We start from the raw sequence: 15,862 nt of genomic DNA, 5'->3' as shown, positions 1-15,862 counted from the left end.
GTGTAATTTAGTAGGAATAAAAAAGACATATTTTTATTATGTATTTAAGTTGTTTTTTATTTTATTTAAAATTAATAATATCCAATTTGTGATTAATTTAAATACTAATTAATTTTCGGTATTAACTTTTTATTTATTTTAAATAATTCAATAAAAAAAGTGAACATTATCCCATAAAATAAGGTAATTGCTTTTTGCACCCGATCAATTTTGACTGGCACCCGACGAAATTTTTAAAATTTCATTGTGTCCTTCTCTTCTTCACTTTGAAAAATAGTGAATGGTGAGGTGCAGAGGAACTTGATTTTCTGTTGGTGATGCTTTGAGCTGCAAAAGAGGTGGTTTTAATGGGGTTGTGCACAAACGTTTTCACTCTAAGGTGCGGTTGCCAAGGTAATGAGGTAAGAACACATTTGAAGTTGTTTTTCGCGTTTCGTTCGAACTGAGCAGGTCCTAGATATCATCATCCAGAAGCCTGGTTTTTGCATTTCGGATGTAGGCACCCGGAAGCAGTTATAACAAATTTTGGATATAGAAATCCGTAAGAATTCAACATTTGTTTTTGTAGCTTCTGAACGCCCAGGTTCATAGGTGAAAAGTGGCTTACGGATATGATTAGTCGAAATTATGTTATGCATTTCGGATATACATATCCAAAATGGTTAAATGGTTTCTGGATTTTTGGATGCAGAATGATTGTTTTTGCCTTATGGATTTATTTATCCGGAAGCTAAGTGTTATTTTTTTTTCCAACAGTCCAATGGTTACATGAGACTCATACATGGGAATTATAGGGGAGATTGATGTGTGGGATGTATTAGATGATGTTGATATGGAGCAGTCAATAAGTTATAATGCGTTAGATAATGAACATAGGGCATATGAATGTAGTGAGACATTTACTACAAATGAGGTAGGTCAATGTCAGGGTTGTGAATGTTTTTTTTTTTATGAATGATTTTAAAATTTGGCATATGTTATTGTAGGTATTTCGTGATCGAGATGAGCTGTTAGAGTGGGCAAGAAGTGTTGGTTATAGTTATGGGTTTATTATTGTTATATTAAGGTCGGATACATGGACGAGACAACGGGGAAGGATGACCTACGTATTGTTAGGTTGTGAGAGATGAGGTAAATACAAACAGTATAAAAAAAGATGTAGATATCAGTCGAACGGGAAGTAGGAAGTGTGAGTGTCCTTTCAGATTGCGAGGCAAACCAGTCAAAGGTGGTCAATGGTGGATGGTTGAATTAATTTGTGGTTCTCACAATCATGATTTGGCAGAGACAATGGTGGGTCAGCCGTATGTTGGAAGGTCAAGTGTAGACAATGATGTGACTCCTGAGGATGAGTTGGCACTGCTCCGTGGCCACGTGCATCTGAGGGTACCAGTACAGGACGCTCATCCTCCTCCGTATTAATCACATATGGATGTAATACAGATCTAAACTAAGATATGTACTCTTCAATGCAAGCGTCAGGATAAAATGTTATGGCCATATCATATATGACATAATCATTGAAATATAACCATCGACGGTCCATTTCATTTGTATCCAGATCACCATGTTTAAGTACAGATGGGTTGCGAGGGATGATCTGTGTATATCCATACTAACGCAACACACGTTTTGGCATGTGCAATTGTGTCCAATTTCCAAGCCTCAAATAACCATAGAATAAGGAAATCCACTTGAATGGACGTTCTTCCATGTGCTCGTCGTATGGACAAAACTGAATGGAAGCTAGTGTCAATGTATCTAACTGCGATCGAACAACAACAATTGAAGTAACTTTTCCTGCATCATACATCTTACACCAAGGTTGGTCTTCATAATACAGTGCTTGCATACGTCTCATCCCTATAGACGGGAAGTTCTCATAAATCCACTCCTGCAACAATGTCGCATAACCAGCTAGTTGTTTAGTGTTTGTATAACTACAATCTCCTAGTTGCTCATACATTTGAGTTGATGTAGCCGACGCCCAAGAATATCCCCCGGTCAGCCTCAAATCAACAAAAAACCCAAGATAAAACAGACTAACTGATGTAGCACTCTTGTCGGCAAAGATAATGCAACCGACAAGGTCAAGTAAGTAAGCTCTGGCAGCCATAGTCCACTGCCTCCTTGAGCATGCGTCTTCGTACACATCTCTTAACCAACTCAGGCGCACATGAGCTCCCTAGCAGTGTCTTGTTTCTTCATATGCAACTCCAAGGTCAACACGGAGGGATTCTACCAATAAATCATTCGTTGAAACTGCATCTAAGGTTTTCTGCGTGTAAAAATGACCGACAATGGGTAAATGTAACAAATTTAACACATCATCAAGAGTGATGGTCATCTCCCCAACCGATAAATGAAAGTTGTTTGTCTCTACATGACACCTCTCTACAAAAGCACACAGCAGCCCTGAGTCTAAATTCTCATAACTAGCATGAAGCAAACCACCTAAGCCTGACATTTCTACAACAGCCTGTATGCGCTCATGAGGTGCTCCTAACTTATTTATCTTCCTTTCATGTGAAACAACCTTCAGCTCACCACGATCCTATAATAACCAACATATATCATCAATAAATACATACATACCAAATACAATAAATTAATTTTTCATTACTTACCAAACCATCCCACAACTGTCTGTGATGGAAGAGGCCCAAACTCAGACCCTAGTTCAAGCCCAACAACTAGGTCCATGACAAAGAGGATTCAAGAAGATTGGGACTCTGCTACTGATGGCAGAGAAATGTTTCTTTATATGTTCAAAGAGGACCATAAGAAGTAAAGCCCAAGCCATGAGAGCTAGTTTCTTTATTTGTAATTTTGATAGAATAGGGTTCCTTTAGCATAATGGGGGGGTGCCTATCATTATAGCTTGAGTAAAACCTTTTAGGGTAAGAAGTTAACCTAACTTCTAGAAGTTTACTCCTAGGGTGAGGCATTGACTTTAGTCAAAACCCTAGTAGTCGCTTTTTTGTGTATTCCCATTCCTACCCTTGCTCCTTGTTCTCCAAGGCACTTGCACCTATATAATGGGGTGCTTGGCTCATGTTTTGTAAGATCAATTTTATGAGTAAAATGCTGTCAAATATTGCAAGCTTCTACTCCATTGTCTAGTCTCGCTAGGTTAGACATTTTGATCTTCACTTCCACCTTTCTCCAAGTGATATGGCCCAACCAATCACTCTCAATACCTTTCATGCACCTACAAACCCATAGCTCTATATGAGCCCTCCTTGATCCATCACATCCATTGCTTCCGCCACCCTTTTCAAATCTCCAAGAAGAACAACCAATCATTTGGTATCAACCCATCAGTCTGGCTACATGATGTTCATAATTAATGAGTAACGACTTATCCATTGGCCCTCCTGGATAGCCTTCATCATCAATTTCAACTTCTTCTTGTTCAATATAATCTTCAAAGTGTTCATTTGGAACTGAAGTACTAGGACCACCCCATCTTCTTCTCACCGATGCAGTTGGTCGCACACGGTCCAAATTAGAGCTTCATTCACCTCTAGTCCTCACCATCTTACTTTTCATAAAGTAACATTCAATCCAAAATTATAATGGAACACAGATAGTATAAAGGAACAAATCAAAAATACCATATTGCCAAGTGCCCTAACTACCTATCCCAAATACAAATATTAATATCCGAAATTAATTCACAAAACTTCCGAACGAACCCATCCGCAAAACAACAACAAATTCTAGATAAAAATATCTAAAAGTCAAATATCATTTTCGAATAAACATATCCAGAATAAAAACTTCAATTCCGAATATAAACATCCGGAAGTCACAACTTAAATTCCGCATAAAATTATCCACAAGCCAGAATAATTACCTTCTCTTCTCCGACGATGGTTCGTTCTCTGACTTTCACTGCCTCAGAGGAGTTCAAGGTGACCGTCGTTATTGCTGCTCTAAACCCTAATTCAAATTCATTAAGGGCAATTTAGTCTTTTTCTATTTACAATTGGGTGCCAATCTAAAATGATCGGGTGTAGGAAGAATCAACCTAAAATAATCATACTTTCATTCTGTAAAACCATTATCGTGGGTAATTGGTATAAAAGAAAATACCCAAAAATGAAAGAAAAAAAATGATACCAGTAAGAAGTAATGTATCCTCCTACATGTTTTTCTACCATGTAGACTGGTCCGACTATTTCTTCCTGCACCTCCATACCTTCTTCTCTCACCTCCATAAGTTTTCAAATTTCCAAAAATGCCCCTTTATAATAATATTCCAGATTATGTAATCTGGAAGTCATTTTTCAAATTTGTAATTAGCTACCGGATTACATAATCCGGAAGCCATTTTTCAGATGCATGATTATTCTCCGGATTACATAATCCAGAAGTCTTATTTAACTTCCGGATTATGTAATCCGGAAGTCTTTCATCAAATGAGTTTCCGAATTACATAATCCAGAAACTACTCTATGGGAGTGACACAAGAAGGACAAAAATGTATTTTCATGTTGTGTATGAAGGTGACAGAAGAAAATATGGAGGTGCAGGAAGAAACAGTCGGCTGGTCCACATTGTGCTAATGGTACAAGAAAACCAACAAAAGGATGTTTCTTTATGTACCCCATCAAATTTCTCCCTGCACCCATCAGTTAGGTAAAATGTTCAAAATATCTCCTCTAATTTATCATTATTCTGGAATGTTTTTTTTTAATATACTCTGAAAATTTTATTCTCCAAAACATATTCTAAAACGTATTTCTGGAAACTTTATTCTGAAAATTCTATTTCAGGAAATGTTTTTTAAAAATATATTTTATGAATTCCAGAAAGTATATTTTAAAAATATTTTAAAAAAATAATGTAAAGGCAGCCTAACGTAGGATATAAGCTCTAATTGGAAAAGACAATTTGATCCATTCCATACAGCAATGATATATGTTTCACTCACTTATGTTCAGTATCTGATAGGTTTGTGGATTAGGCTGCAGCACCCTTCTACCTTTGCATCCTTATATTTTCCATTAAAATATTTCTCAACTGGGAATAAAACAACGTAAATGCAAATCCTGTTTGGTTCATTTTAGATATGCGTTCACTTCTGTCAAAGAAGATCATGCTTCCTTTTTTTTGTCTTTTAAATAAACCACATGATAATATTAATAAATTAATTTTCATTGAATTTGTTTTGTAAAATTTATTAGTTGACCTCATGTAAGTTTATCTGATAATATATAGTAAGTTGAAAATAATGGTTAAGCAAAGTTAGTTATGCCTTATCACCGACTTTTAATTTTATCACTTCATTCTAACTTTTTTTCCAAACAAGTTACAGGTAAGACACTCTCACAAATAACTTAAATTTATTATTAATTTTAATTAGATGACTAAAGGTAAATAGGATAGAAATTGTAAACAGTTAGTAGAGTAAGGGTGATATTGGCTTTTTTCATGTTTTTATATATTTTATAAAAAAACTTAAAAGATGTCTCCATCTTCCTTTAAGTTTCTTGAACTGGAGCTGATTTAGGTTGAAAATATTGTATGAATTTTTAATTAATATATCTGTAAAAAAACACTCTGCTGTCTAGTTAGTGTTTAATTTGAGATAATTAAATATAATAAATATTTTTTTTACTATTATTTTGGATTAACTTTTTAAGTAAATTTTTATATCGTAATTAAGTTAATTATTTTGTATTAAAGAATGTATTTGGAACGGTATCCAACACCCCGAACCGTAGGATACATGTATAATTGAAGATTTTCACGGTGGTCTTACTTATATGAATCACTTTCATCATAAGAAGTCTAAATAAATTAAATTTTGCCTTACTTTTGTGGATACTGTGAATAATAAACTGTTTTGTTTGTTCATATTCTGACATTTTGGCATTTTGTGTTTTCTTAAGTTCGATCTTCTATCATTTTATGTATTTATTTCATAGAATTTTTTATAAATCAAGATATTAAAATTTTTCAAATACATTATTTTTTAAAATAATATATATTAACTATAATGATTAATAATAAAAATTAATATTAACATTATTATTATCTTATACTAATGCACTATTATTATTAATAATATTTACTTTTATAGTAATAGTAATTATAACTAATCATAATTATAAAAAATAATATAATAATATATTATTATTATTATTATAATCAATACATTTACTACAAGAAAATCATGAAATAAAAACTAATCTTTAAAGATCAAAATAATTAATTACAATAGTATTTAAATTAAAGACTATTTTAGAAACTAAAAAAAATTAGTTTCTAAATTAGTTTCTATTAATTTTAAAGACCAAATTTTTAGAAACTAAATAATTAGTAGTTAACAATAATTACTAATTAGATATAAATTTAGAAACTATTTAACAATAATAGAAACTAATTTAAAAATCAATTTTTCTTTTAATTTTTAAAATGATCTCTAATTTAGTTACTATTGTAACTAATTATTTTGGTCACTAAAAAATGATTTTTAATTTTCTTGTAATGATTACTATTATACAAAATTTATCTTTATAACAATATATTAATTATAACTTATTAAAATAATATTATAAATATCAATTTTATTATATTATTTTTTATAATATTTTTATAAATATAAAGTACAGCTAGAAAATATTTTTTTTATAATAATACATTAATTATAGTAAGTATAATAATAAAATCAGTATTAACAACCGTAGGTTGCACCACCTTCGCAATTCATCTTCCACCCATTCCAACTCCTTACCAATGCTCCTTGTTGCATCCACCAACTTAACAGCACAGCACAAATTGTGAAGCATTCCAACACAAAAATAATACAACAAAAAATGTACTTAAAATTCTGTATCTAATAGCCAGTCACAATCTTATCTGAAGAGCTAAAAACATTGAAAAGGATGAAGTAGTGGTGCCCTTCCATTAACCAAAAGCTAAATATGCTTATGAGAAAGCAAGATTTTAGTTTTACTTTATGTTGGACAATTGTGAACCAAGTGAAGAAACATCAATTATGTCTGGCACCAACTTGTCAACAAGTAACAAATTAAATTAACTATAAAAAAAAAAAAAAAGTGACGTTGGTGGAGAGTACTAAGTACTAACATGTGGGGGCTTCTTGTTTCTCTTCTCTTCACACACATAATCTTGCAATGCCAAGGGAAGCTTGGACCCATCACTAATTATTCATCATTTATTCTTCCTAAGTCAGATTATCCCATTAATCTTACCCTGCTTTATTTTTTTTTTATTTATTAACATGTTGCTTATGGGGTTCATTCCATTACTAATTAAAAATATATAAGAAAAAAATTACATCAACTTCAGTTCAGTTTAATATAAAACAAAGTTTGTACCGAAATAAATATTTTTTTTCTGTTTCATTTATTTAATTTGGTTTTACCGTTTTATTGAATAATATTTTATTAATACCCCTATTTATTATTATTGTCGGTTTTAATCAATGCTACAGTACAGTGTTATATCATGATATTAAAATATTAGATTTTAAGTCTATCTTAATAATACACTTAAAAAAATTATTAAATAATAATTAAATTTAGAAACAGAAAAATAGTTAATAACTATATTGATTAACACTATAAGAACATCCGATTTTTAGATACCAAAATAATTAGTTACAATGGTAACGAGAGTATTTTAGAAACTAGAACAAAATTGATTGCTAAATTAGTTTCTAAATTGGTATCTAATTAGTTATCAAGTTTTAACTACCAATTATTTAGTTTTTAAATTTGGTAGAAAAACCTTGATTGCTAATTAAATACCAATTTAAAAACCATTTAACAATAATAGAAATTAATTTAGAAACCCAAAATTTATTTAGTTCCTAAAATAGTCTCTAATTTAGTCACTATAGCAACTAATTATTATTTTTTTCTAAAATTAGTTTCTATTTCATGATTTTCTTATAATCTAAATTAAATATTATTTTAAAATTAAAAATATATTAATATTTAAAGTGATTTTTATTATTAATAAAAATTTTAAAAATATTCCTAAATAGATATCTAAATTAGTTATCAAGAATTTAGTTACTAATATTTTAAATTCTAGATTAGTATCTAATAGATTAATAGAGATTAATTTAGAATATAAAGTAGTTATTAACTAAAACTATAGTAGCTAATGATTAGATATAAGTTATTTTATAAATTTTTATTAATAATAAAAATTATTTTAAATATTAATAATTTTTTTAATTTATAAAACAGTTTTTATGTTAATATAAATAATTAATTATTTTAAGTTTTTAAAATTAGTTTCTATTTAATGATTTTTTTTATTACTGTAATTTGTATATTTTAATTTGACTGTGATTTTGAATATATATATTGTAATGAATGAACATTTAAAGTGTGAGACTTTTATTATAATTTGACTTTTATTTATAGTTGATGCGCGTTTTCAATATATATTTTTATTATAATGATTGGATATTTAGGTGGGTAACACAAAACTCAACACCTTATTAGGATAGAGTTTTAAAATGTTAATAAATGAATTTTAACTTTTATTTAATTTAATTTTATAAAATTAATTTCTAAGATAAAATTTACAATTAATTATATATTATAATTTAATTTTATTCATATCTATGAGTGGATTATCTGACCAATAATTAATAATTTTATTTTCTACACCATTATAAATAAATATTTGTTTTTTTAATATTGCGTACAATATTAAACAATTTATTTTTATAAATCAACAATTTTCCTTTTTTATATAGGTAAATAAACAATATAATTCCTAGGATCTGGCTAACTTAGCAAACCCCTGCACATCAAAATCACCATATACATTAATTGCTTCCTTTGAGTTATCTTCTATTTTGCTTTATCAATTTTCTACTCAAAGATTAATAATTCAAAGTTCGCACCAATAAAACAATTTTTCTCCACTTCATTTATATGTATGTTAAATATATTATGTTACCTGAACGGGGATTAATGAAGTTTTGTATTGAGTATTAGAGATATTTTCTTATTAAAATTAGAACATGAAACCCTAAAATGAGAATACATATAGCAAAGGGTGGACTACTGATAAGAATATCTGAACTCAAGTGACTGGAACCACGTAACATGCTATGAACAGGAAGCAACATTCTTTTTGGTTAATCTTTTTCCCCCTAGTATGACACAACCTATCATGATGATTTCAATATAGATATGACTCCTAATCAAATCATAATAATCGGTCCACAAACCTATCACCACAAAAGTAAAATATTAATGATAACTTTGGGATTTTAATATTCTGCAAATAAATTGCCAAATCTTGGGGATTGATGTCAAATTCAACAATTTGTTTGAATGGCCACACTTATGTGCAGATAACACCAACTATAAAAGTTGCTTGTCTCCTTAAAGCCCCATAAAATATTCATCTTTTGTTTCTTCAACAATATACTATGCAATTATCATTGATTTTGCACAATTTTAGTAAATAAATATGTAAACATTGTATTCCTTTTTGGCACGAAAGAGAGTAATTTTACCATTTACATCCCTTGAAGACTTAGGGCCAGGACTATCGAACTGTATCAGTAATTATACTTGCCCCTTATCTAACATCTAACCCGAGTATGTATTAAGTTAGTGCATATCGTGTTCTATTGCTTCATAATTTTATTTAACAAACCCTTTTTAAGACTTAGTGGTGTAACGCCCTGTCTTAGTAGATATATTTTACGCAATATTAAAAACTACTTTGTGATTGAATTACTAAGATTTAAATACTAAGATTTAATTACTAATATTTGAGAAGATTTTTATTTTGATTTTTATCCGAAAGAGTTTGGTACATTTAGGGATTGTGTGACTAACTGTTCATTCTCTAGTTTGGTGGTGGACGATGGTGGTGCAGGGGTCGTGGGTGTTGGTCGGTGACGACACGACAGTCTACTGAGACGTTGGTGGTGACGTGACGACTCTCTACGTCTGCATCCAAGGTATACCTTAAATTTATTCTTGAAAATTCTATTGCTCACAAACAAAGTTGTCACCTTTTTCATGTAGTCAATTCTAAATTGTGGTAAAGTCACGATTTTCATCAACATTTGTAGTAAAGTCAAGATTTTTAGGTGGTTCGGCTAGTGGGACGATGGCGGTTGGCGTGGCCTGGTCGGCAAATTGTTAGCTGTCTGGAATGGCGGAGGGTTCTAAGGGTTTCCTTATTGATGTGAGTTGATTTTTAGGTGTTTTCATTTTAGGTGACACTTTACTTTAAGATTGAGATTTTAGGAGTTAATGGTGATGACCTTAGAAAAATTCTCACTGGGCGCTAACTTAACCAAGTGGTTAAGTAGGTGTGATGGTGCATTTCACAAAGGCAAATATAAAAGACATTGTATGGTGAGAATATATGCAAATTAAGAAAATAAAGAAGAAAGCTAGGAAAACATCAATGAAAAGGAAACATGAAGGAAATGAAAGAAGAAACTTATGGAGATGGTGGTGGGTGGTCACGCCACTTGGTGGGTCTAAGATAAGTGCTAGGTCGCCACTTGAGAGTCTCATTCTCTTTAAGATAAAACCAAAAGGAAGAGGAGACAATACTCACTCAAGCTCTCACAATATTTGTGCAGAGTAACTTTTCTATTCAATTTCAACATGTAAAATACAATGGGTAGATCTGCTATTTATAGGTGAAGGAGCCTTAGAAAATAAGCACGAAGGGTAGGATGGGAAAAAGGAAAAAATGGGCAGCCTTAGAGTTTGACTAAGTCAAACTCGCGCCCTAGGCTTGTTCTTCTAGAAACTAGGTCAAATTGTCTTCCTAAAGGACTAGGAGCAAACTAAAATGATACATACACCCCCTATTATGTTAAAGGCACCTTATTCTAACCTATTTTTGCTATTTGGACCCCTAAAATGACCCCAAATTATTTACAAACATATTCTATTTTTTAAGAAGACCAAAAGGAAGAACTTCTAATATTCGGGTTTATAGCTTCTTCTTTTTTTGTTGATTCTTTCTCGAGGCTTGGTGGGGCCTGAATTTGTATCTTGAGATGACTGACCCTTTTGGGAAGTACTTGTTGTGTCCTTAGTTATCTGTCGGTTTGTATCATGCTTTCCAGGTTCGAAAGAATTCGTCATCGAATTTAGAGCTCCTGCAAATAACATAGTGAGTTTGTTCACATGATTTATATATGGTAGGTGTGAAACAAACTTATGTTCATTAAGCTTATGGAGAATACATGGTTGAATTCTAGCTACAAGCCATGTTTGGAAAGAATATTTGGGGATGAAATGATATTGGGAGAATCCTCTTAGAAAGTGATAACCTTTAGGAGGTTTTTGAATATCATCCCTAAACTTCTTAATCAAATATGTCAAGTATTTAGAATGTTTAGGTAATGAAAAATACAAGGAAGAAAAACACTTTTGAGGTGAAGTGATGATACCCATGTTATCTTGTCTTTCGTTTTCTCTTTCATTTTCACTTTTGGTTTTTGTACTGGATCAGACTTCGGACATCGGCATCGACATCGGACATCGGCACCTGTGGAGCAGGACGACTCGGTGATCTGGTCGCGATAGTGGGCCCCAGAGATACGTGTGTTGAAGCCCGTATATATGAAAGGCCTAGTCAGCGAGAAAGTGCATGCATGTGGCGTGTATATTACATTCAGGTCTAGCACAAGTAAATATTCCATGAAGACGCCAAGACTATCTGTAAAAAAAAAACTTAATTTTTTGTTTTTGCTTTTGAAAGCTTAGTTTATTATTGCATATTTTTTTAAGTGAAAAATCTAAATTTTATTTAAAAATATTATTAAAGGAACTTAGTTATGTATTTCAATGAATTTTGAGATATATTTGGATTGTTTAGAAAAGTTTAAAATATGATGTGACTGAATGGTGCATTGATGTGTTACATGAGATATGAAATGGTGTGAAAGTGTCATCAAGACATAGTATTTTCAGGAAAAGAAATACCGTGTTGAGATGGATGTTAGGGTGTATTGATTTGCCAGCCCCGTAATGAAACATCCTACCTCTACTGATATAATGGAATCACATAGATAAAGTTTTTCAGTTGGTGAGAGTCAATGGAGGTTCATATTGCGGTTTGAAATATAATATGGTCTTTCAGGTCATATGAATTTACCCTGTCATACTAGATGATGAGATGATGAGATATTTAGATGTTTATGAGCATGGCTGTGCGGATTCACAATGAGTAGTATGACAGGTACAGGTCTCATGATTCTAATTTCAATACACAAGTCTTCCAAAAGTAGAGTCAAGTGTCTATGTGTTGTGAGTCAGTAGAAGTCTGACATGAGAAAGATGAATTGTGAAATTTCGATACACACTTGACGGTTATGTGGAAATGCATGAGAACTTATGGCTTTGTGTGAATATTTAAAATTATATTTATATTAGAAGTTTTTTAAAAATAACTAGCTTACCCTTTGCTTTGTTTTATGGTTGTTTTCTTTAATCTGTGATGATCGTGTATTTACACGGGAGCAAATGATGTTACAGGTGACAAAACTCCTCAATGAGAAACTGGAGGATGGAAATGTTTATTTTTAATTTGGATATTTTGTTTTAATCTTATGTAAATATTTAAAATCCCTATGGAGAGGGATATATAATTTTAAATGTTGCATGATTTTGGTTATTAGATGTGGGAAAATATTGGGATGTTACAATGATTTTTAATTACGTGAACTTGAATATCAAATTGGTAATGTTGTGGATCCAAATAAATTGGACTGTAATACTCACAAAGTTTGAGTACGAGATTGTATGGTGATCATATTTTAAACACATCTTATTACTACTATTCATTATTGGATTTGTGTTTGATTTTATTGGAAACTAAAAGTTTCATGCAGTGTTAAATAATAATATTTGTTGATTTACTAAAAGGTTAATCTTTTCACTCTCCTTTCATCGTTGAGATCCACTTCATTAAGGTTAAAAAATATTATAAATTTATGATAGTATTTATCTTATATAGATAAATCTTTTGTTCGATCTATTTCAAACACAAGTCAATAGTAGTCTTCATATTAAGGTTTGAATTCAAATGCAATATGATGATATGAGTCCTAAAATTCAAATGCAATATGATGCTCTAAAAAACAAACATATTGATAATGAACAAACATCTTCCAAACAACAAAATTATGAAAATAAATGTTACTTTGTTTGAAAAAATTATTATTATAATAATAATTATTACTTATATTATTTCAAATTATATAATAGTAAATTCTCAAATATATTGAAGATGGATGGAAAAATTTCTATAGGTTAAACTTAAAAAATGTGACAAGATTGTCTTTGAAGCCTAAGTCAACAAACCAAATAACGAAATTCGAGTGATTCTCCTTTTATGGGAAATGATTATTTTAGATTCTTGGTTCTTACTTTGTTGAAAATTAAAACATAATTTATTTAAATTTCGGTCTCACATTATTGAGACTTGAACAATTTATATTTACATTTAATGTTTATGATTTGTTTAATTGATTTCTATCGTGTTTAGTTTATTTTATGCATATATAACTTTTATTATGTTTAGTTTTTTTTATGTAAATATAATTAATGTTTATTTTTTTAAAATTCAGAGTACTTTACTTTTTGTGAAATATTATTTTTTTAGTTATTGTTCTTCTATGTAATTAATAATTCATGTAATTTTAACTTTTAGGTATTTTAAATTATTAATTATTATAGAACTTGTATTATAGTTTATGTTTTTGAATGGGTTGGAACCAAGAGAACGATTCGAGCACTCATTCCAGTCAGTCAGTCAGCTCTTTTTTCCTTTTTCTTGAAACAAATTCCTCACACTCCTTTCGCTACTTTACTTCTCGTCTCCGTGAACTCCAAGCTCGGATGATATCTGCAAAAGACACTCCGACGCTTAAGTGAGAATTCGGCACTCGACACTATTAATAGTGTATAATGACGTACCTGATTCTTAGAATCTATGCCTATTTATACAATTATCATGGACCCTTTATTCTTGAATCAGATTAGAGAGTCGGGTCATGCTTAGGAATGCATTATCTAGCGCTTGAACGTTGATTAGTCTAAAGTCTCGTTAATCTTGTTTAGATGTAATGACTTTGGTTGTGTTGGTTGGTCTTGGACTGGATGTCGAGTAAAAGTGTCAGTCGTCCGGACCGTATCGAAACATTTTATAATATCAAATTTAATATAATATCCAAATTAAAAAGAATATATTTTTAATATTATTATTTAAAATTAAGATATTGTGAGGACCCCATGCGCTACAGGTTCACATATTAATATATAACATTTCGATATGGTGAAATATTATTCATAATTATATATATTGTAATATAATTAAAATAACTATGAATATGTCTATATTAATATTAATACGTAATGTCAAGCACTCCTTTTATTTAAATGGTGTAGTAATTAGTGTGAAATCTGTTTAAGGATGATTATAACACCAATGTCGAATTTTTTAATTTTATCATTCTTACATGTATATTTATATTTATTAAAATTTATTTTATAATTATACTATAATATTTTAATTTATTATAAATGTATATGTATTTTAATTTTTTAAATGTTATTGTAGTGGACCAAAGCGCGTAGAGCTCAGTTCTCAAAAATCGGACATCGACGTCTACAACAAGCAGGTCAGCTCAGCCGGAATAAGGGGCTACATGTTGGGGCTCAGGTATGTTCATATTATCTCTCGTTCATGCATTGGTATAATCTTTCGCGTATAAGGCCTGGTAGGTCTGAAAGTGTGTTAAATGGGCCTAGGGGTGCATATAGAGCATTTGGGTCTAGTATAAGTAAAATGTACAATGTCAACTTAAGCCCAAGTGCACTAGGGTTTGATAGAACATTGGCATACAGGATACTTAATAACATATGCATGATACTATGATACACAAAACATGTAAATGTACTTGAAAAAAAATTTGATCCTGGGGAACGATACCCAAGTGGGTATCCAAGTGGTTATTCTGTTAAGATTTGATATACTCCTAAGAGATAAGATTTTTGCGCAGCTGTGCTGTTAAGATTATACACACTGAAGCGGGATCTTCTCCCATTGAATATGTCCCTACTTAAGATAAGATTCTCGTAACAGAAGTTGTTACCGCAAGAGGTAACCTAGCGACACTCTATTAAAGGGACTCAAGATCCCTAGTTACGGTACGCTGTTTCTAACGCTTGGCTAACACTTTACTAAGCATTGAGTTAGATACTTCTTGTTTATTATTGTTTTGTACTGACTTGATCGTCGGAGTGCGATCAGTCATCAGGACGCCCTCTGTCTTAACAAAAACAGCTTCCAGAAATTAAGAAAAACACGAGTATCCAAGTGGTTATTCTGTTAAGATTTGATATACTCCTAAGAGATAAGATTTTTGCGCAGCTGTGCTGTTAAGATTATACACACTGAAGCGGGATCTTCTCCCATTGAATATGTCCCTACTTAAGATAAGATTCTCGTAACAGAAGTTGTTACCGCAAGAGGTAACCTAGCGACACTCTATTAAAGGGACTCAAGATCCCTAGTTACGGTACGCTGTTTCTAACACTTGGCTAACACTTTACTAAGCATTGAGTTATATACTTCTTGTTTATTATTGTTTTGTACTGACTTGATCGTCGGAGTGCGATCAGTCATCAGGACGCCCTCTGTCTTAACAAAAACAGCTTCCAGAAATTAAGAAAAACACGAGTTCCACCACGAGGCAGACGAAGTCCGATCTTGCCTACAGAAGTCTATCGGCGACCAACTCAACCAACACAAACATTTGGCGCCCACCGTGGGGCTGAAGAGGCTCCTTAGCCTCTCAGCTAAGGGAAATCCACTT

This window comes from Phaseolus vulgaris, chromosome 3 (assembly GCF_051622355.1).
Source record: "Phaseolus vulgaris cultivar YP4 chromosome 3, ASM5162235v1, whole genome shotgun sequence".
NCBI lineage: Eukaryota > Viridiplantae > Streptophyta > Magnoliopsida > Fabales > Fabaceae > Phaseolus > Phaseolus vulgaris.
The sequence above is the reverse complement of the archived record's forward strand: the minus strand, read 5'-3'. Positions refer to the sequence as shown.